Source organism: Bubalus bubalis, chromosome 15 (assembly GCF_019923935.1).
Source record: "Bubalus bubalis isolate 160015118507 breed Murrah chromosome 15, NDDB_SH_1, whole genome shotgun sequence".
In the NCBI taxonomy this organism is placed as follows: Eukaryota; Metazoa; Chordata; class Mammalia; order Artiodactyla; family Bovidae; genus Bubalus; species Bubalus bubalis.
In genome coordinates, this window is record NC_059171.1 from 74,115,315 (window position 1) to 74,135,046 (window position 19,732).

The 19,732-nt window shown below is 53.2% G+C and overlaps 1 protein-coding gene across 3 annotated transcripts in view; it reads right to left on the bottom strand.

Moving 5' to 3' along the window:
- The window catches only part of ST3GAL1 (ST3 beta-galactoside alpha-2,3-sialyltransferase 1), a 96,198-nt gene that overhangs the window by 26,313 nt on the left and 50,153 nt on the right, over positions 1–19,732 (bottom strand). For 2 of the 3 annotated variants that reach the window (XM_025265568.3, XM_044928861.2), the window contains exons 3-4: positions 12,648–12,714; positions 8,220–8,391 (exon numbers count right to left, since the gene is read on the bottom strand). The exons of the other annotated variant lie outside the window; for it this stretch is intronic. The gene's annotated coding sequence lies outside the window, so the exon portion shown is untranslated. The remainder of the gene's footprint in view (positions 1–8,219; positions 8,392–12,647; positions 12,715–19,732) is intronic. 3 annotated transcript variants of the gene reach the window in all.

Sequence of the window (19,732 nt, forward strand, 5' to 3'; positions counted from 1 at the left end):
CAGGCTGCAGGTCTGCCGCCCAGATTTTGACTCTGCCAGCCCCGTGTTGCATGCTGCTCTTGTTTTTCAGTCGATAAGTCATGTCTGACTCTTTGAGACCCCATGGATTATAACCCGCCAGGTACCACTGTCCATGGGATTTCCCAGCAACAATACTGGAGTGGGTTGCTATTTCCCTCTCCAGGGGATCTTCCCAACCCAGGGATCAAACCCGCATCTCCTGCTTTGGCAGGCGGGTTCTTTACCACTGAGCCACCAGGGAACCCCACCCCGCCCATCACTGCCCACCCACATGGCATGAGCCAATTCCTAAAATTTAATCTCTCAATATACACACACATCTATTGTATTGGATTTTTTCCTCTGGAGAACCAGCTTTTACCCTTTCCTTTGTGTGATTGAAGAGAGAGCCAGAGATGAGTCGGGGGCCCCCTAAGAAAGTGGTAATGGCCAGAGGACTGCAGGATGGGCCAGTAACTGGGCAGAGAGGACAGGGGCCTCCAGGCAAAGGAAGCTGCAGGTGCAAAGGCCTATCAGGAAAGCAGGTGGGTTGGCAGGAACTGAGAGAGACGGTCAAGCCGAGCAGAAACCCAGAGAGGAAGATGCAAGATGAGGTAGGGGTGGGGGTGGGTCAGGCAAGGGCTGGAGCCACATACCAGGAGCCAGGGGAAGTCTCTGCAGGCTTTGCAGCAGAGGGGAGGTCAGGCTCGGGAGGGTCCCAACTTGCCCAAGTCCTCTGGGTTGGGGCACCCGCAGGGCACCTCCCATGCACAGCACTGCCCCTACCCGGCCGGCCCTGGGTTCCTGGAAGGGTTGAAGCTGTGTGGCCCGGCCTCCCGGGGGCTCAGGTGGTAAGCTGGGCACCTTGGCTTTCCTTCCCTCCACTCCTGGCACTCTGCTCTGTGCCCAGGGCTGCCCTGGGGCCTCACCCGTGAGTTCCCACGCTGGTTGGCTTTGGGCCCTGCGGGCACAGACAGGAGACTGGAAGGAGGATGGGGGCTGAGGCCAGACGCTTAGGGCTCTGGCCCCTCCTGACCCCCATGGGGCAGCCAAGACCTGGCAGCCTCTAGCTCCCGTCAATGGCCCTCTTCATGCGATGGCTCTGTTTGCGGGTCTCAGTCCTCTTCAGCCCCAGGATGAGAAATACCCCCATGGGTTTTCATCCCCAGGGGCCACACCACGGCCTTGAGAATCACCCTGGCATTCACCTGCCCTGGGTGGCCCACTCTGAATGGACCCTGTACATCCTGCAAAGATCATCTCATCCCCTAGAGGTGTGGTCTGCAGGGAGCCCCGCCCCCACCCCTTCTCACCCCAGAGAAACAGCTGCTCCAAGAACAGCCGCGGCAGCTCGGAGGGCTTTTCAGGAAGAGTTGCCTCAGGCTCTTTCTGGAATCCTTCCAACGCTGCTCCCAATGCTGCCCGGGACTCACCCATCAAGAAGCCTCCCTGTCCTCCTCCGGCCGATGAGACAGCCTGGGGCAGGGACAGCACTGGGGTGGGCGTCTCTGTGGATGCCATGCCGGCTCCAGGCTCACCACTTTCCAGGTTCCACCAGGGGGCGCCCTAACAAGCCCTGCCTCCAGGCTCCCTGGGTAACACTCACCAGCTGCCTCCCGACGCTGCCTCCTGCTGGATCACGGGTGAGTCACAGACCCAGGCCCCTTTAGCCCTTGACTGCTCTGGGTGGTGCCTGGGACTTGACCCCACCCACTCCCAAGGCCCTGTCTGTGAACGATTCACCGGCTGTCTCCCACTCGTCAACTCTCTGACTTCTGCTGGACTTAAATATCCAGGTATCAGACAGAATCCTCACTGTTTTTCCTGCGGACTAAGGCTTTTGAGCTGTGGTGTTGGGGAAGCCTCTTGAGAGTCCCTTAGACTGAAGGAGATCAAACCAGTCCATCCTAAAGGAAATCAACCCTGAATGCTCATTAGAAGGACTGATGCTGAAGCTGACAGTCCAGTACTTTTGCCACCTGATGCAAAAAGATGACTTGTTGGAAGAGACCGGATGCTGGGAAAGATTGAACACAGGAGGAGAAGGGGGTGACAGAGGATGAGATGGTTGGATGGCATCACTGACTCAATGGACAAGTGAGTTTGGGCAAGCTCCGGGAGATGGTGAAGGACAGGGAAGCCTGGCGTGCTGCAGTCCATGCAGGGTCACAAAGAGTCAGACATGACTGAGCGACTGAACAGCAACAAGGGTCATAGAATATCTCTAACCAGATCTGGTGGCCACGGGTAGTGACCTTCGTCCTGTCTCCCCATCTATTCATGCAACCCACCCATCCAGCTGTGTCAGTATCTGATGCTTTCTTTGCTGGACACCTGGCAAGGCACCTAGAGGATCTCTGGGGTGGACACCCTTCAAGGACACGTGGCTTCTTAGGGACCAGCCCGGGTGGGTACGAGACAGTCACAAGTCCTCTGCAGAAGGTAGTATTATCATCACCTCCTTGGTACAGGGCAGAGGTGGGGTCACATGACCATGGAGGGCTGGGGCTGATGCCCAAGCCAGCTCTTCAATACCACCCTCCTGGCGTCTCACCTGGGCACGTGAGGACACCTGTAACACCTCACGGAGCACACCACTGAGCACCACCACCTCTCTTCACTGCTCGATAGTGAAGCCCACCTGGGCAGCAGTCCATGAGGGACCAGCATCACTAAGGAGGGAATGCCAAGGGCCCCAGGGATTTGGAAGTGGCAGGTTGGTAACAACTGAAGGGAGAAGGGACACAGCTTCTGTGGACGAGGTGGGCATGGAGCTGGACCTTGAACACAGCAGGGGCCTGGGGCTGATGGAGGCGATCGGAGAGGTGGTGGAAACCAGGTGGCTTCCAAACAGTGAGTTGGTGGAGGTGGTGGTGATGGGGGGCACAGTTCTGGAAAACGGGGTGCCCTTAGGAATGACTGTGCTAGGTGGGGGCCCGGTGATGGAAGTCTGTAGGAATGCGGACTTTGGGATGAAGGCAATGGGGAGCCAGCGATGGTCTGTGAGCAGCATAAGGCATCCACACAATCAGCACGTGGAGCCTGGAATGGACGGTGTGCACACCGCATCCCCTGGAGTCTGGAGAGCAGCCCTGACTCCATCTTGGTGCGTTGGGAAGCCCGTTTTGGGGGACTTCACTTTCCTCCACTCCTTCCTGCGATGACTTGGCCCATTTCCCGCACATCCAAGAAGTGAGGCAGGTTGGGGGAACCCTCTCTAGGACTTGTGAATCCTCCTCACCCTAGTGCCTCTTTCCTGCTCCTGTGCTGGGAAGCTGGAGGACAAAGCAGAGGTTCCCAGATGCACCAGCTGGACTTCAGAGCAAGCAGTTTGGAGAAGTACCCGTGAGAAACGTGATTAACCAGGATTAGGGTCATATGAGAAGGAACTGGATCAATTTTCATGCTTTGAGCTGCACAAAAGGGAATTTAAATCCACAAATCTCCTTATGTGTGTAGACTGAGGGATGCTCAAATCAGAGTCCAAAGACATCTACACAATATCCAAAGTGTGTAACATGGCCAGGAATCTCAGGAGTCGCCTCGTGTAGGCACCTCCAGGCAGACACCAGGTCCCAGAAGAAAGAGGGGTTTCTCTGATTTGGGTGGTGGAGAAGTCAAGACAAAGGAAAGACGATTCAGAAGGGTGAAGCTCCCACCACACCCTCACCTCGGGGGTCTGCCCTTGGTTCTAAAGAGCTGGGAGTTCCCTGACTTCCTCCCAGGCCCCCTGACTTCAAGGGGAGATCTGAACTCTAATGATTAACAAGGGGCATCCAATCAGCTCCTGAAGGGGGTTGAGGGGGTTGATCTCTGGTGACTCCCAGAATGTGGGTTCAGATTGCAGGATAAACCCAGTGGCCAAAGAGGCAAGGAGCCCAGCACCCACATGTGTTCTGGGGTGAGCAGGGGCCCCAGAAAAGCATGTGTCTGGCACAAACCATCCCTGGAAGTCAAGGGTCGGAGGACTGTCATGGTGTCTAGTGGGGTGACTGGGATAGAACTGGCCCAGCTCCCTACCCCTGGCCAAGCCCCGTTTGGGAAGAGACGAGGGGCCGCTCTGTGTATTTAACCCTGCAGTGCTCTGGGCCCAAGTCACCCACATGGGGCCCCCTCTCGAGCCCTGAACTTGGGGAAGGAGGGACACCTTGCCCCCTTGATGAGGGGCTGTGCAGCTGTCCACCGGGAGGACTGACAGCAAAGGTGTCTGAGAAGACACGCAAGGATGGTGTTGGGGGCTGCAGCGAGCTCCCAGGGCAGCTGAGATCAGGCAGCCTGCGGGCAGCAGAGGCCCAGTGAGCCAGGCAAGAGCAGAGGGACCAGGGACGACCTGCGCACATGGAGGGCGTGGCAGGAGTCCTCAGAGCCGGGAGCAGCAGGAGGCTTGGAGCCACGGGAGAGACAGGATCCCTGAGTGAGTATTCCCCATTCGCACCCACAGCTGGTGAGTCCTGGAGAAACCACTGCTGGTGTGTGTGTCGGGGAAGGGGCAGGGGACCTGTCTCTAACATCCACAGCTGTGCGTCAGGCGCCGAGCTGGGCGCTTCTCCCAGGCTGTGACGGGGTGGTGCTGCCTCTGTTAAGGTCAAGGCTGAGGGCTCTTGTTCAAGGGCACCTGGCCAGGGATGAGGCTGAGATTCAGTCGAAGGTCCTGAGGGTCCTGGGGGACATCTACCCCCAAGCCTGAGCTGCTCTCACAACTGGAGTCCTAGCTGGAGCCTGACACCCCTGCTGTGGGTGCATCCATGCCGCCTGGAAGGTCACACACCCACTCAGCCCTACTCCCACTCCCACTGCTCCCTACAAAGTGCTCACAGCTACAACCCATCCTCTATGCAATGAGGGAAGCAAGTCAAGCAGGAAGGCAGGAAAGAGTGAGCTACGCTGACCGCCCCCTCCCAGATGGCGAACACTCCCCTTGTGGCCACAAGTGCTTGGGGACAAAGCCGTTCTGCCCCAGCTCCCCAGGCTGAGGGCGGGAGACTGCAGGGTCTGTCCCCTGTTGCCCATCAAAGAGCCTCCCACTTGGGGAGCGTGGCACTTTGAAACCCTCTCGTTCTGCCTAATTTGCTTTAAAGCACAGACTTCCTTTCATCTTTTCCTGAAACGCCGTGGTGAGAGGCAGGCTTTAAAGAGGCTGGCTGCTGCCCTGGGGTCTCAGAGGCTGGCCGGGGTGGCAGGTCCAGGCGTGTCTCGGGGTCTGGTGGAGCGTACCTGACACCAGGCAGGGTCTCCATCCGAGAGTCCCAGCACTTCTATTCTGCCAGCTGGGAGACCTCACCCAGCCGTGGGGCAATGCGCATCTTTGTGTTTGAGTATCCTGAGCTGACACAGGGACCACTGGAGTTTGTGGGAGGGACACTGGGGTAACTACAGCCCTCCCCAGATATACAATACAGGGTAAAAGTGACAGATAACGAAATCAAGCCCGTTTTACAGCAAGACAAGAAAATTTTCCTCTGGAGAAAAATTTAAATACAAGGGTTATCTTTGTCCATGCGGGCCTGCTCCTTCCATTAGAGTATATGCTGTGCGTCCCCGTTAACCAGACCACCATGCCCTTCTCCAGGGGGTCTTCCTAACCCGGGGATCGAACCCAGGTCTCCCACATTGCAGGCAGACTCTTCACCATCTGACCCACCAGGGAAGCCCGACTAACACTTTGATTTTAGTGTGTGTGTTGTGCATCTGTCTTGACCAGATCTGCTTAGAAGATGGGAGGTCCTGATGGCTCAGAGGGTAAAGAATCGGCCTGCAGTGCAGGAGACCTGAGTTCAATCCCTGGGCCGGGAAGATCCTCTGGAGAAGCAAACGGCAACCCACTCCAGGATCCTTGCCTGGAGAATCCCATGGATAGAGGAGTCTGGCAGGAGTCCATGGGGTTGAAAAGAGTCGCACACGGCTGAGCGACAACACTTTCACCTTCTTTCACTTCCTTAGAAGATTCCTCCTTCATCTCCTCAAGGGCCACCACATTCCTCAGGAGATGACCTTTCTTCTTAATCTTGTGAGGGTTCATGAAGACCCATAACCCATTGCTTGCTTTGTATGTGTAGATCTGGATTGTGTAAATGGTCCATAACATGTCATCTGACATAGAACTTTTTGTCTCCAAAACGTATATAACTGTGCTCTGACTTCTCCAAGCTTTCTGAAAGACTGTCTCCTGGATTATGATCCTCCTGCCATGCTAAGTCGCTTCAGGTGTGTTGAAGAAGAGTCAGTTCTTCGCATCAGGTGGCCAAAGTATTGGAGCTTCAGCTTCAGCATCAGTCCTTCCAATGAATATTCAGGACTGATTTCCTTCAGGATGGACTCGTTGGATCTCCTTGCAGTCCAAGGGACTCTCAAGAGTCTTCTCCAACACCACAGTTCAAAAACATCAATTCTTCAGTGCTCAGCTTTCTTTATAGTCCAACTCTCACATCCATACATGACCACTGGAAAAACCATAGTTTTGACTAGATGGACCTTTGTCAGCAAAGTAATATCTCTGCTTTTTAATATGCTGTCTAGGTTGGTCTTAGCTCTTCTTCCGAGGAGCAAGCGTCTTTTAATTTCATGGCTGCAGTCACCATCTGCAGTGATTTTGGAGCCCAAGAAAATAAAGTTTCTCAGTATTTCCATTGTTTCCCATCTATTTGCCATGAAGTGATGGGACCAGATGCCATGATCTTAGTTTTCTGAATGTTGAGTTTTAAGCCAACATGTGATCCTCAGGTTGGCTCAAATAAAATTTTCCATTTCTTTCTTAGATAGACTATTGATGATTTTTTTTTTTTGGTTCACTGGGGCAAGATCTGAAGAGGCGCTGCCTCAGCTGTTTTCTCTCTTGCTCTATTGTTTTGCTCTCTGGCAACCTGACCCTTTTCACCTTCACGTCCTCCCCTCTCCCAGTGAATGACCAGCATCTTTATCAGGGAAGATCCTGGTGGTGAATTCTACACAGGTGTCTGCACGTGTGCTGTGAACTAGAGCTGCAACTCAAACAGTTTCAATCTCAGTTAAGAAAGGAATAATCCAAAACCTAGAAGGCTGAATTATCAGGGTGAGTTTGCTTCCTCACATTAATGCAAATAATAAGTACATGGTCTTCTGATTCAACATACATACCTAGGTGCTTATTTCCTTCCTATTTTACAGGTAGATAAGCAGGTGTAGCAGAGAAGGCAATGGCACCCCACTCCAGCACTCTTGCCTGGAAAATCCCATGGACAGAGGAGCCTGGTGGGCTGCAGTCCATGGGGTCATGAAGAGTCAGACACGACTGAGCAACTTCACTTTCACTTTTCACTTTCATGCATTGGAGAAGGAAGTGGCAACCCACTCCAGTGTTCTTGCCTGGAGAATCCCAGGGATGGGGGAGCCTGGTGGGCCGCCGTCTATGGGGTCGCACAGAGTTGGACACTACTGAAGCGACTTAGCAGCAGCAGCAAGCAGGTATAGAGAATAAGTGCCTACTGATAAGTCATGACCTAAGAAATAGTACTAAGAACCTTCACTCCCTTTTGTTTCCTGAACTCAACCTCTGAAAGTATTGACTAAGTTATGTTGTTGTTATTGTTCAGTTGCTAAGTTGTGTCCCACTCTCTGTGACCCCATGGACTGCAACACACCAGGCTCCTCTGTCCTTCACCATCTCCCAGAGTTTGCTCAAATTCATGTCCGTTGAGTTGGTGATGCCATCCAACCATCTCATCCTCTTTCATCCCCTTCTCCTCCTGCCTTCAATCTTTCCCAGCAACAGGGTCTTTTCCAAGGAGACAGTTCTTTACATCAGGTGGCCAAAGTATTGGAGTTTTCACCTTCAGCATCAGTCCTTCCAATGAATATTCAGGACTGATTTCCTATAGAATTGACCGGTTGGATCTCCTTGCAGTCCAAGGGACTCTCTAGTCTTCTCCAACACCACAACTTGAAAGCACCAATTCTTCTGTGCTGAACCTTCTTTATGATCCAACTCTCACATCCATACATGACTACTGGAAAAACCATAGCTTTGATTGTACAGAAGAACCCACCCTGAGCTGAGGCTCCAGGCATGAAAGGAGTAGGGTCTACCCCACTTCACAAGTCTCTCATCTCTGACCTAGGACTCCTCTGTTTCTGCCAGCAGAAACACTAACAATTTAGTTATTAGTTCATAAGTGGAATAAATCAAACCCCAGACCTTACACCCATTAGCTTGTAAGTAGAATAAATCAAACCCCAGAGCTTACTTTCCATATCTTAAAGTATTTTGTTATCAGCCAAAATTCCTTGTTGATGGAGTGGCTGTTTCCTGTCCCCTCCAAGCTGGTGAATTCCATGTCTCTGGCACCACTTTCCCAGGAACTTCCCTGGTGCCCACGCCTTTCCTTTTCCCCAGAATTCACATGAGGCTAGGATACACTGGATGAAATGGAATGGACCAGAAGAAAATTTGCACTGATTAAAGGAGAGGCAGACATTAACTTTCATTAGTAAACAAAGGATGTGTTGAGCCAATGAATTTAGAGTAAACATTGTGGAAAACAGAAAACATCGAAAAGTGAAAGTTTCTGAATGTTCACATTTTTGTGACCTTGAGAAATGTTCACATTTTTGTGACCTCAGTCACAGACTCTCTAGAGTTCGACCAGATGTATAAAACTGTCAGATTGAGCCTTAACTGCTCTGAATGCACAGGCTGTGTTTCTGGTGCCCTTGGCCCTGGCCCCTCATGGGGGCCTGCTATGGGCAGGTGGACAGGTGAATAGCCCAGTGATGTAGATGGGCTTGCTGGTCGACCACCAGGCTGCCTGCTCCCTGGGGAGGAAGCAGGGAGGGCTGAGCCTCATGGTACAGGAGCTTTTTGACCCTTTCTTATGAGAAACGTTCAAGTAACCAGGCGGAACTGCTCTCTGATTATTCTTTTTCCAGCTGAATGAAATTCAGTTCATGGAAGACTTAATAAGTCCTTTTGGGCCCTGAAGAAACAGACATATTCCTCTGTTCCAGTAAATAAGTTTCTGGCTCTGCAGCCCCAGGTCTCAGATCAGGGGGAGGTGAGGACTATCTGAAGCTCTAATGTGAATGCCTGAGGCAGGACGGCCAAGGTCGTGCCCTCTTCACTGGGCACCTCTCTGCTGAGAGCTCCAGGTCTACAGAATCAAAGGGGCGCTGCTAGAAGGCTCTGTCCCTGGGCTGGGCTGCTGCCTGCCTTGGAGGTAAAGGCTTGTGGCATTTCAAGATGGCAGAGGATCACAGGGAGGATCAGGCCTTTCCACGTTTTCTTCCCCCCAGGTGCAGACATGAAGGCTCTAGGAGAGGATGTGACCTGTCCCAGGTGGTAAATGTGGTCGCAGCAGGAAGATTAGAAGCTGGCATCCCTCACTCCCAAAGCATGTCCCTTCCAGCACAGCCGGGTTGTGAGCTGCTCCGGAAGGAGCTAGACAAGCATCAGTACCAATAAGGATGCACAGGAAACAAACGGAGCCCCGAGGGGACAGGGTCTGCTCAAGATCACAGCCCGCTAATGGCCAGGCCCACGCCCCCACCCCCATCCCGGGCCTGCTCAGTGCGCTGGAACCTCCTCTCCTGCACTCAGCTTGAGGTCAGCGGTGCAGCCCCAGCCTACTTTCTTGCTCTGTTCCTGTGATTTTGGAATCCAGGTTCCTGCCCTGCTTGGAAAGACGAGCTTGAACTAGTGCACCACAGCACGCTGAAAACTCAGTCTTGGTTCAAACATGCATTATGAGAATAAATGCAAAGCAAGAATGTGAAACTGTCAAGTGTCACCCAAGAGCACTGTGCGCTGTGCTTAGTAGCTCAATGGTGTCAGACTCATGGACTGCAGCCCACTAGGCTCCTCTGTCCATGGGGATTCTCCAGGCAAGAATACTGGAGTGGCTTGCTATGCCCTCCTCCAGGGGATCTTCCCCACCCAGGGATTGAACCCATGTCTCCTGCATGGCAGGTGGATTCTTTACCGACTAAGCCACTAGAGAAGCCACTCAAGAGTGAACTGTGCAAAGAAGATGAAGGAATGAGACCAGCAATTTCTTGTTAGAGTCACACCTTCCCTCGGCCCCATTCAGTTCTGCCTGATTCTTCTTACCATGCAACAGCTACTCCCTGCCACGGCCCTAGACACGTGGAGGTGACAGATGGAGGGAATAACAGTGATGATCAGGAGCTGTGTTGCTGGGAAAGTGGGGAGGCAAACACCCAGACCATCAGATGCCAAGGGTGCAAAGTACAGTAAGCACATGCCCTGCTCCAGGGCCTTTGGACATCCTCTTCCCTCCACCTAGACTGTCTTAGGGTGGAGCCCACAGGGCTCGCTCCCTCACTGCATGCATGCTTCTGCCCAGCCACTCTCCTTGGAGAGGCCTTCTCCGATCACCCTGAGACAGGATCGCTGTAGGGATCACTCTTGTCACTAGCCCTTTTGCTCAGCTGCATTTTCCCTCACAGCCTAATCACAAAAGGACACCCCTTGCATGCTGAGTTCCTTCTTTCTTTGTCTATGCGTCTCCCCACCAACCAGGGGGCAGGAGCTTCACCAGCGTCCCTCACTGCTGTGTCGACCCCATTGAGAACCACACTGGGGCCTCAATGGGTCCGTGTGGACTGATGGCAGGGTGAGAGGTGGTCCAAGCTCAGGGAGCAGAGTTCATTCTGGTGTGTGCACAGTGTGAGTGAGGGGTCTCGGTCACTTCCCAGCCTCAGTGTCCTCACACAGTGAATGGGACGATTCCAGTGACAACTCAGTCAGCCTGACCCATGAAGGGGTGGAAACAGGTGCCCTCCGATCCCTGGACCTTGTGTCTGGAGGTTTCCAGTCCTCGCTAGGCTCTGCTGGTCCTCGCCCAAGCAGATTGGCCACCCTCAGGGAGAGGAAGTCAGAGCCCAGCCTACAGACTTCCTTTGGTTTTTGCAAAAGCAGCAAACCCCAAAATACTACAAAACCGCACTGTGTATCTGCACGGCACTCAGAGGTGTGGCCTGCAGGTGTGAGAGCTGCCTGCTGAGTCCTTCTGTGGCCGGAACATGACGCAGGTACACTGCTCGTGTGGAGGAACCTGGCCTGCTGTGGGGGCCATGGGCCTGGTCTGAGCCTCTGACTGACCTCCCTGGAGTGGGGGGATGGCCTCTGTCGGTCACGGGAGGCTCATCCCTGAACCCACGTGTGCATCTGGCTCTGGGCCTGTCCTGATCAGGGTACAGCGTTGTTTTGATCACACGCCATGTCTCCCTCAGTCCTCTGTCCCCATGGCTCTTCCCTGTCAACCCAGGAATCTGCAAGAGCATCGTCAAAGGCTCACTGATGCCACAGCTGAGAAACCACAGCCGGGGGTCAGTTTTAGCTGTACTTGGTCCATAACCCACTGTACAGATGGAAAAATTGAGGCCCCCATGAAGAGGAGGGACTTAGCAAAGTCCATACCAGGTGATGTGGCAGAACCAGGCTTAGAACCAGCTTTCCAGACTTCTGGACAAGCACATCAATTGTGGTTTTCATGTTTTCTTTAAACTGAATCTCACCTAGGCAGAAACGAGCTACTGAAACTCAGCTTTTCCAGGTCACAAGGCCTGGAGAGTGGACCCCTGGCCCAGCTGCTGGGCCTCCTCATTACCTCTAAGGGGGTTCAAAAACCAAAACTGTTAATAGACCACACCCAAGGTCCACACTGGTGGCCTATGAACGTCACACCCACTTCCACCCCCACTACAGGGTTTTTCTTTGAGGAGTCTGGAGACCAAATCAGGTAGTTTGCGTGTGGTTGTGTTACTAAATGGGGCTTGTTCATATTCAAAGGGTTTTCAAAGATGAGTTCTAGGAAATCTTCTGAAAAGGAAGAGACTAGTTTCAAGGATGAGAAAGAGGAGATGGAAGAGAAGAGACGTGAGAAGCAGGAGGACCAATGCAAAGTGGATGTAGTCAGAGCCAAGGTGAGGCTGCAGGAGGAAGGCTGGGAGAGAGCATCAGTACCCAGTGGGAGCCCATTTAGATATGGGGGGAGGAGCAGGGGGCTCCAGGCTGCACTCACCACCCTGCCCTCTGTCCCACTGTGGGGGACGTTCTTACTTTTTGAATCACAAAGAAAAGACCCACTCATCTTCAAAACAGTCTGGTTACAGTCCGCAGTAGGGTATCTGATCTTTACAATAAGGGGGTATAATGCAATTCTTATTTGTGTCTGTTGGAGACGTTGATGAACTTGTGTGTCTTAGGCACTCAGTCCTGTCTGACCCTTTGTGACCCCATGGAAACTGTAGCTCCCTAGGCTCCTCTGTCCATGGGATTCTCCAGGCAAGAATACTGGAGATACTGGAGATACTGATATATTTGAACGTGGCAAAAAGTGGAAGCAGTTAACCAGGACAGCTCAGTGATTAGACACACACTCCATTACCTGAACACTGTACAACCAAGTGAGATCAGAAAGGCTTGCTTTCTAAATGCCCTGTAGGCATGGAGAGCCTACTGTGTTCTGGATGCTGCAGGAGCACAGGAAGAAATAAAATAGTCACCAAGTCACAGGTCTCCCACACTCAGGTGGAAGAGGACGATCGAACAGCTTAAGGACGATCGAACAGCTTAAGGCACAGATAACAAGGCAATTAAGAGCAAAGATTCTGGTGTCAGAGAGCTGGGTTCAAAGTCCAACTCTGCCACTTACCGGCTGTGTGATCTCGGGAGAGTCCCTTAACCTCTCTGAGCCTCTGTTTCTTCATCTGAAAAATGGCCTAAAGAGAAAAAAAAAACGACACTCAGTCTTACAGAGAGGGCGTGAAGATCTAAGGAGAGAGCCTGCCTCATGCTCAGCTCGGACACAGAGTGAATGCTGAGCACTGATGAGAAGCGACAGAGACGTGGAGGCAGAGGGGACATGTCACCTTCAGAGTCCCGGGGGTGGGGGGAGTCGGGGGACCTGAGGGTGCAGGCTTCCTGTTCCACACCGAACATGAAAGCTCCGCGCTGCCTGATCGCTAAGCCGGCTTCCTGCTCTAGAGCGAAGACAGGAGGGCGTGCTCAGACCTGGCGACCACTGTGTGCCCTGCACTGAGTTTAAGATGCTTCACACGTGGGTTAACCTACAGCTTCCTGTGGGACAGACGAGACCGAGGATCGTCAGGCAAAGCCTGGCTGTGTCGGAGCGGGGCTGGAAGCCTGTGGGGTCGTAGCCCTTCTCTACCCAGAGGACAGACACGGGCAGGTGGCACTTGTGGGTGAGCTGGTGGCAAGTCCCAGATCACACGTGAAGGCGGGGGACGGGGTCTAATTCCGGAACATTCTAACTGGCAGCAGACCGCTGGGTGTTTTGGGAAGAGAGAGAGAGAGCTTGAATCTGAGAAATCAGGCGGTGTCATTGCTATTTAGCTGTTTTTCCTAAACGTGGGGGAGCAGGGAGGGCCCTCCCTAAACAACAACAACGATACCCTATGGTGTTATTATTACACATAAGCCTGCAGGCTTGCAGCAGCTCCAGCCTCATGCTCCACCAGCTCCCGTCACCTGTGAGGTGTGCAAAGTGCTGTCCCTCCTGGGAGTGGGGTGAAAACAACCCTACGAATATTCAAACCCCCGGGGCCGCTTTCGCTCCCCCTGACCTGAGCTCGCTGACCTCTGCCCATCAATAATGGATGGCCTGCGCACAGTAGTGTCCGCACGGCAGTCACCCTGGCCGGCAGGAGGGAGTCACTGCCTAGGGTGGGGCCGGCCTACCTCCGACTCTCCATGGAAACCATATGAAAGGAGGACTTTTTATCATTGAATCCCTAGTGGTAAAGAATCCTCTTGCCAACATAGGAAGCATAAGAGATGTGGTATTGAACCCTGGGTCAAGAAGACCCCCTGGAGAAAGAAATGGCAACCCACTGCAGTATTCTTGCCTGGAGAATCCTATGGACTAGAGGAGCCTGGTGGGTTACAGTCCATGGGGCTGCAAAGACCTGGACATGATTGAAGCGACTTAGCACATGCACATAGTTCATTTACAGGGTTGATACCTTCTCTGTAAGCCCCACCTCTCGGGGTTGGTGGGAGAGGTAGATTTTGAGATTGTACCCTTAAAGCTTCCAGAACCATTCTTGGCACATAGTAGGGACATTAAGAAAGGAGAAACCAGTACTTCTTTCCTCCCTGGGGCTGTCCTGGAGGACAGGCAGGAAACCTGAGTGCCTTCAGGCGCAAGCGTTGGTAACTAGAAGCTGCTGGCCCTTCCGCAGGTAGCAAACCACTCCCAGTGATCCTCGGAGTCACTTCACCCAGAGGGGCAGGTCTCGGGTTTGAATTTCCTCAGTGAGGGTTAGGGAGGTGGATGGGGCTGGGTCCCCGGAGAGTGGCTCCTCTTGGCACGCAGCCCAGAGAGCCTTTCTTGGGTGGCTGCCGTGTCTACTGGCTGCGGGCAGCTGCCTCCTCCTCCAAAGGACTGTCCTGGCCAGACAGGAGCTGCCCAGCCAGGGAGGAGACCACCCCTGGCCCCCAGTCTATGACAGAGGGGATCAGAGCTGCTCGACGGTGACCCCCCTTTGCCTCCACGTGGAATTAGCCCTTGGTGGGTGCCCTGTGCCCCTGGGGTCAGGCTGAAGCTTGATTCCATCCCGAGACACCTCCCTGCCCAGCCTCTGTCTCCCCCGCCCTGTCCATCTCCCCTCACTGCCTCCTCAGTAACCCACATGCACCAAATCCCGGCCTCAGGCTCTGCTGGGAGAGACCTGGGCCCCCCAGGTGAGGCAGGTCTGACGTCAGGAAGAGAAAGCCTCAACGTGAAGTGCTCTGAAGTTCTGAGAGCTTTTTTTTGCAGAGTGGGGAGGCTCCCAGGGCCACTGTCTGGTCCAAACTCCTGGCTTTATAGAGAGCAAAAGAATGGTGCTGGTGACCCCACGGTGAATGAGGTAACAGCCTTCTCCTCTGGCAGCTCAGTCATCACACAGAGCGGAGCACGGGAAACACTTGGGCAGCCAAGTCAGGGGGATGGCGTGACAGTGTGGGACAGGGAAGCGGGCCCTGGGGTGAACTCCAAGCTGAGCTCCTGAACGAGCCGGACGTGCAAAGACAGGGGTGAGGAGAGCAGAGAGCAGGTGGAGGGGAGAGTCCGTACAAGGTTGTAAGGGCAGGAATGAGCTGGGCGTACTCTGCCCGAAGCCCAGCGCTTTGAGCCAAGGGATGATTTTACAGGACGAGGAAGTAGGGCCTGATCATGCGGCTCCCCTCCCCCGGGGCCGGGGGAGCAGAGGCTTGTCACCCAGCAAATTAGCAAAGACGAGCGACTCTTCATGACCCCAACCTAGTCACCTCCTCTAGTTGAGCTCTGTCCTGGGGAAACCAGCACATGCCTGTCCCACCGGGGTTTCCCAGGCCAAGTCCATCTTTCACAGAGAATATTTGAGCCAGTGATTAAGGCTCATGAGTCAACCAATTAGTGGCCCTCGGAACATCAGTTCCACTTTCCAAAGAGCTTCTTGGGCTTTCAAGTGAAGGCGCCCGGCAGACATGAGGCTGATAAGCATTTCGACAAGGCCCATAAATCTGCCCCCCTTCATGTCATCCCACATCAGATGGGCAGGGCGCAGGAAGCGTGGGGAGCACTTGCTGGGGAGAGGAGTCAGGGCGGAGTACAGGCTTTTGGGCGGGGTGCTTGTGGCCATCCAAAGGAAGCTGCAGGTCCTGGCGCTCGCTGGCCGGGCAACCTGAAGCCAGAGCTGAAAGCATCTGGAGCCTCAGTCTCCTCCTCTGGAAAATGGGGATGGCAAGAACCACGAGAGAGTGGGCTAAAGGCCGCAGGCAAGCTGGGGACAAGTGACTGGTCTTCATTACTGACAGTCACGGGCCTGGACTCGGCGGTCCTCCTCTGCCCGGGGCGCCGACCCCAGCTGGGAGCAGCACGGGGACACCAGGCAAAATCCATCACGGGTTACGGACAGAGCCTGGAGTAGAAATCTGAGGGCGCCCACCTCCTATTCTTCCTTTCTGAGTCCTCACGCTGTACTTCACACAAATAACCTCTGACCTTTTCAAACAGGATTTCAAGTGATAAAAGAAAGTGTTTGTTGCCACAAGCACACAAAGGGCAAAGAAAGGAAACCCTTGTCATTTCCCTCTTTAAATCTGCAGCCTTAATATCCAGCACCCTGAATTAAATCTTTTTGATATACTTGCACATTTGGGCAGTAAATACTCTTCTCTGGCTTTAAAAGATTGACAAACACATTTTGAAAATTCTCATCAAGGCAAAGCTTGCTAAGGGACAGAAAAGCAAGGTTATCTGGGCTTGGAACTTTCATTAATGGTGTATGGGGAGGGAGATATGCAGGAAATCTGCAGTCCTTGCGAAAGTGGCAAAGATGAACAGAATGGAATTGTTCCGGAGCATCTAATAACACAGAAGAGTGACTGTCTTCAACGAGACCTACTATGTGTGCAGCATTAGAACGTTTGAGTGGATGTTTTACTGTGTAAAACACTTTATGTGGATAAAGCTATTCAATCTTCCAAACAGCCTAGTATCAGGTACCTTATCATCACCCCATATTTGGGCAAGCACAGAGAGGTGAGGTCACCTGTCCAAGGTCACACAGCGAGTCACGGCAGAGTCAATACCAGAAGCCAGATTGCCAGGCTCTGGAGCCGACGTCAACAGTGACAAACGATCCTAAGGTCTCTCCCCTCCTCTTTCTACAGACCTTGATGGTGATACATCATCGTTTCCATTCTTAGGAAAGCCCATTGAGTTGCAGAAGGTGAAGGGCTTTTCCCAGGTCACAGGCCAGCTATGAGTCAACTCAGGGACAGTCCAGGTCCCAAGCCTCATTTCTGCCATGTGTCCCAAGGCTAACCAAACCAGAAGTGGGTCGGAAGTGAGCTGGAAGGAAAGAACAAAACCATTCAACCTGCTCAAATTCAGAGAACCAAATGGATCTGCCCTTTGCCAAACCAGTTTGGGTTTTCACATGAACAATTAAAATTCTTTAACAGGAAATTTGTATCTTAGGCACAGCACAGGGTATAAGGAGATCTTTGAAACTAACACTTTCACTTTTCACTAATTAGAATGATTCAAACAGCAAGGAGACGTCATTTCAAACCTATCAGAATCTCGAGGATGACAACATCTGACCTACTCCTGACCTCTAGTTCCTCCCGCCCCACAAGGCACACACCCAGGAAAACCTCCAACTGCGATTTGGGAATCGCAGACTCGCCCAGAGTGGACCAGCGTCTACGCACTGGCTCAGCATCTCCCGGGAGCGTGGTGCTCAGAGTGGACGTGCCCTCCTCACTGTGGGAGGGGAGTCAGTGGGAGAGACCAGGAGGAGTGAGCTCCGGCTTGTCCCCTTTCTTCCTTCTAACAGATGCCCAGGCTCCTTCAGGTGGCTCCCTCCCCTCCTCCGAGTGCCCTCTATGGGGTGGTAAATACCCAAGCCGCCTGCCTACAACATGAGCACAAAGGGTCCCTGGAGACTCCTCAGACTTCTGTGTTCCTTGGGCAGTGAGATGCCCTCCTGGGGCCCTGACCTCTGAGCGCATGCGCAAGGCTGGAAGGAATGAGGTTGTGGGGGGTGCAAGAGCCTGCATTCCAGGTCCAGACATCACTTGGGTCTGCCCTCTGAGACCCTGCCTTCCTAGTCCAGGGCTCAGGGCTGTCTCTGGCATACTGTGGCTCAGCCAGTTTCACAGAAAGGGAGGCCACATTGCTAGCGTCCACACTGGCCTCCGCCCATCCTATCAGCAAAATCCATCTCCCTCTCACTGTCCCGCCCGCCCTCCTCACACCTCACCGTCTGGATCACTCACCCTCCCTTCCTTGATGTCTTCTGGGGTGATCCAGCCTCCTCTGCCCCCCCCACTGTCTTCATTTCCTGGACCTCTTGTTGCCCCACCCACAGTCTTGGCCTTGCGAGAAGGGCCTGTCTCGGGGGTGAGATCCTTGCTATTTTCTCAGGGGACAGCACTTCCCGTGAAAGGCCAGGAAGCTGGCCCCCCTTCCAGGGACCACACTCCTAGAGCCCCCAGCCACCTCCGTCTGCCTTGCCCTCACACGTGCTCCCCTGCCCTCTCTGCTCTCTTCTGGCTAACTCCACAATTGCACTTGAACTCACCAAGTTCAACCTGCCTCAGGGCCATTGAACTTGCTGACTGGGCCGACTCTTTCTCATCCTTCCTTTCCCAGATCAGATGTCCCCCTTTGGTGAGAAGGAATAGAAGGGCAGAGAGTTGACATTTCTTCAGCTTTTTCTTCATCAGTTTACACCCATCCACTTGATTATATTGACAATAACTCCCGACAGCAGCAGAGCAACAGTGATGAACACGGGCAGCCCAGGGTCACAGCCGCAACATGGGGACCTGGAACTGCTCGTGACCAACTCCAAGCTCAGGGTCACTTCTCGAAGCCATGTGGCTGACCACAAAGGAGAGGAAACATCCCCCTAGACTGCCTGAGATTTCACAGGCAGACTCTAAAGACACCAGTTCAAGGGCAATCAGACTGCCCAGGCATTCGGCTGGAGGCACCCTTCAGAGCGAGGCCAGAGCTGGTCTCTGCACCCTTGGTGCTGAAGGCTTTAGTTCAGCAAGTACACAAAAAGCTCCCCTGGGGGCAGGAGTGCCCTAGCCACCCTGCCCACTGCACACCAGCTGTTTCCTGCTGATTGGTGATGGGTCAGAATTTGCTGTCTGCTGCATTCTTTTTCAAGCTTTTATAGAAACCATTCCAGGGCCGTTTACGACAGCACAGTCGCTGGACAGTCCCAGGGAGGAGGCCTAGACGCCCTGGCCTCATCCCCAGACTCTGCCATTACCAGCTCTATGACTCAGAGCTGGTGGTGCCTTGCCTTCTTTGGGCTTTAGTTCCTGCCTCGGAACAAGGTGAAGTTAGGAGCCCATTGGGATGGGCTCAGTCTTGTCTCTCAGTCACGTCTGACTCTTTGTGATCCCTTGTATTGTAGCCCGCCAGGCTCCTCTGTCCATGGGATTCTCCAAGCAAGAAAACGGGAGTGGGTTGCCATTGCCTTCTCCAGACGATCTTCCTGACCCAGGGACTGAACCCAGGTCTCCTGTATTCTTTACCACTTAGGCCCTGGGAAAGCCCAGTGGGATGTTGGACCATGATTTATCTACCCAGGAACTTTGATTCTGAGCCTCAGTTTCCCGATCTGTCAAATGTGCTAAGTCAGAGGATGTGGAAACTTCTGCCGCACAAAGGTATTTTGTCTGTGCCATACGTGTGTGTGTGCACACACTCCGTCACTCAGTTGTGTCCAACTCTTCTGTGACCCCATGGGCTTTAGCCCGTCGGGCTCTGTCCATGGAATTTTCTAGGCAAGAAAACTGGAGTGGGTTACCAGTTCTTCCCACAGAGGATCTTCCCAATCCCGGGATCTAACCCAAGTCTCCAGTGTCTGTTGCACCAAAGGCAGATTCCTTATCGCTGAGCCACCAGAGAAGGCCCCTGTGTGGTACAGCCATTGACAAAACTCTGAATTAGCTATAACTTTAAAAAAATCAGAAAGCTTATCATAAAAATCAGGCTCTCTAGCTTCTTTCAATAAAGAAGGAGAAAATTATAGAAGTCTGAGCTCCCATTCCCCAAAGCAACAATTCCCTGCAGTGAGCAGCAGCCATGACCTTTGGTCAGAACTTGCTTCATTTCCCAGTTTGCTGCAGGCCTTAATCGTCCCTATTGTCTTTGTACCACCCACATGGTCACTATGAACATAGGGGACTAGGACTCCTGGATGAAAGGTCCTGAAGGTCCCCTCT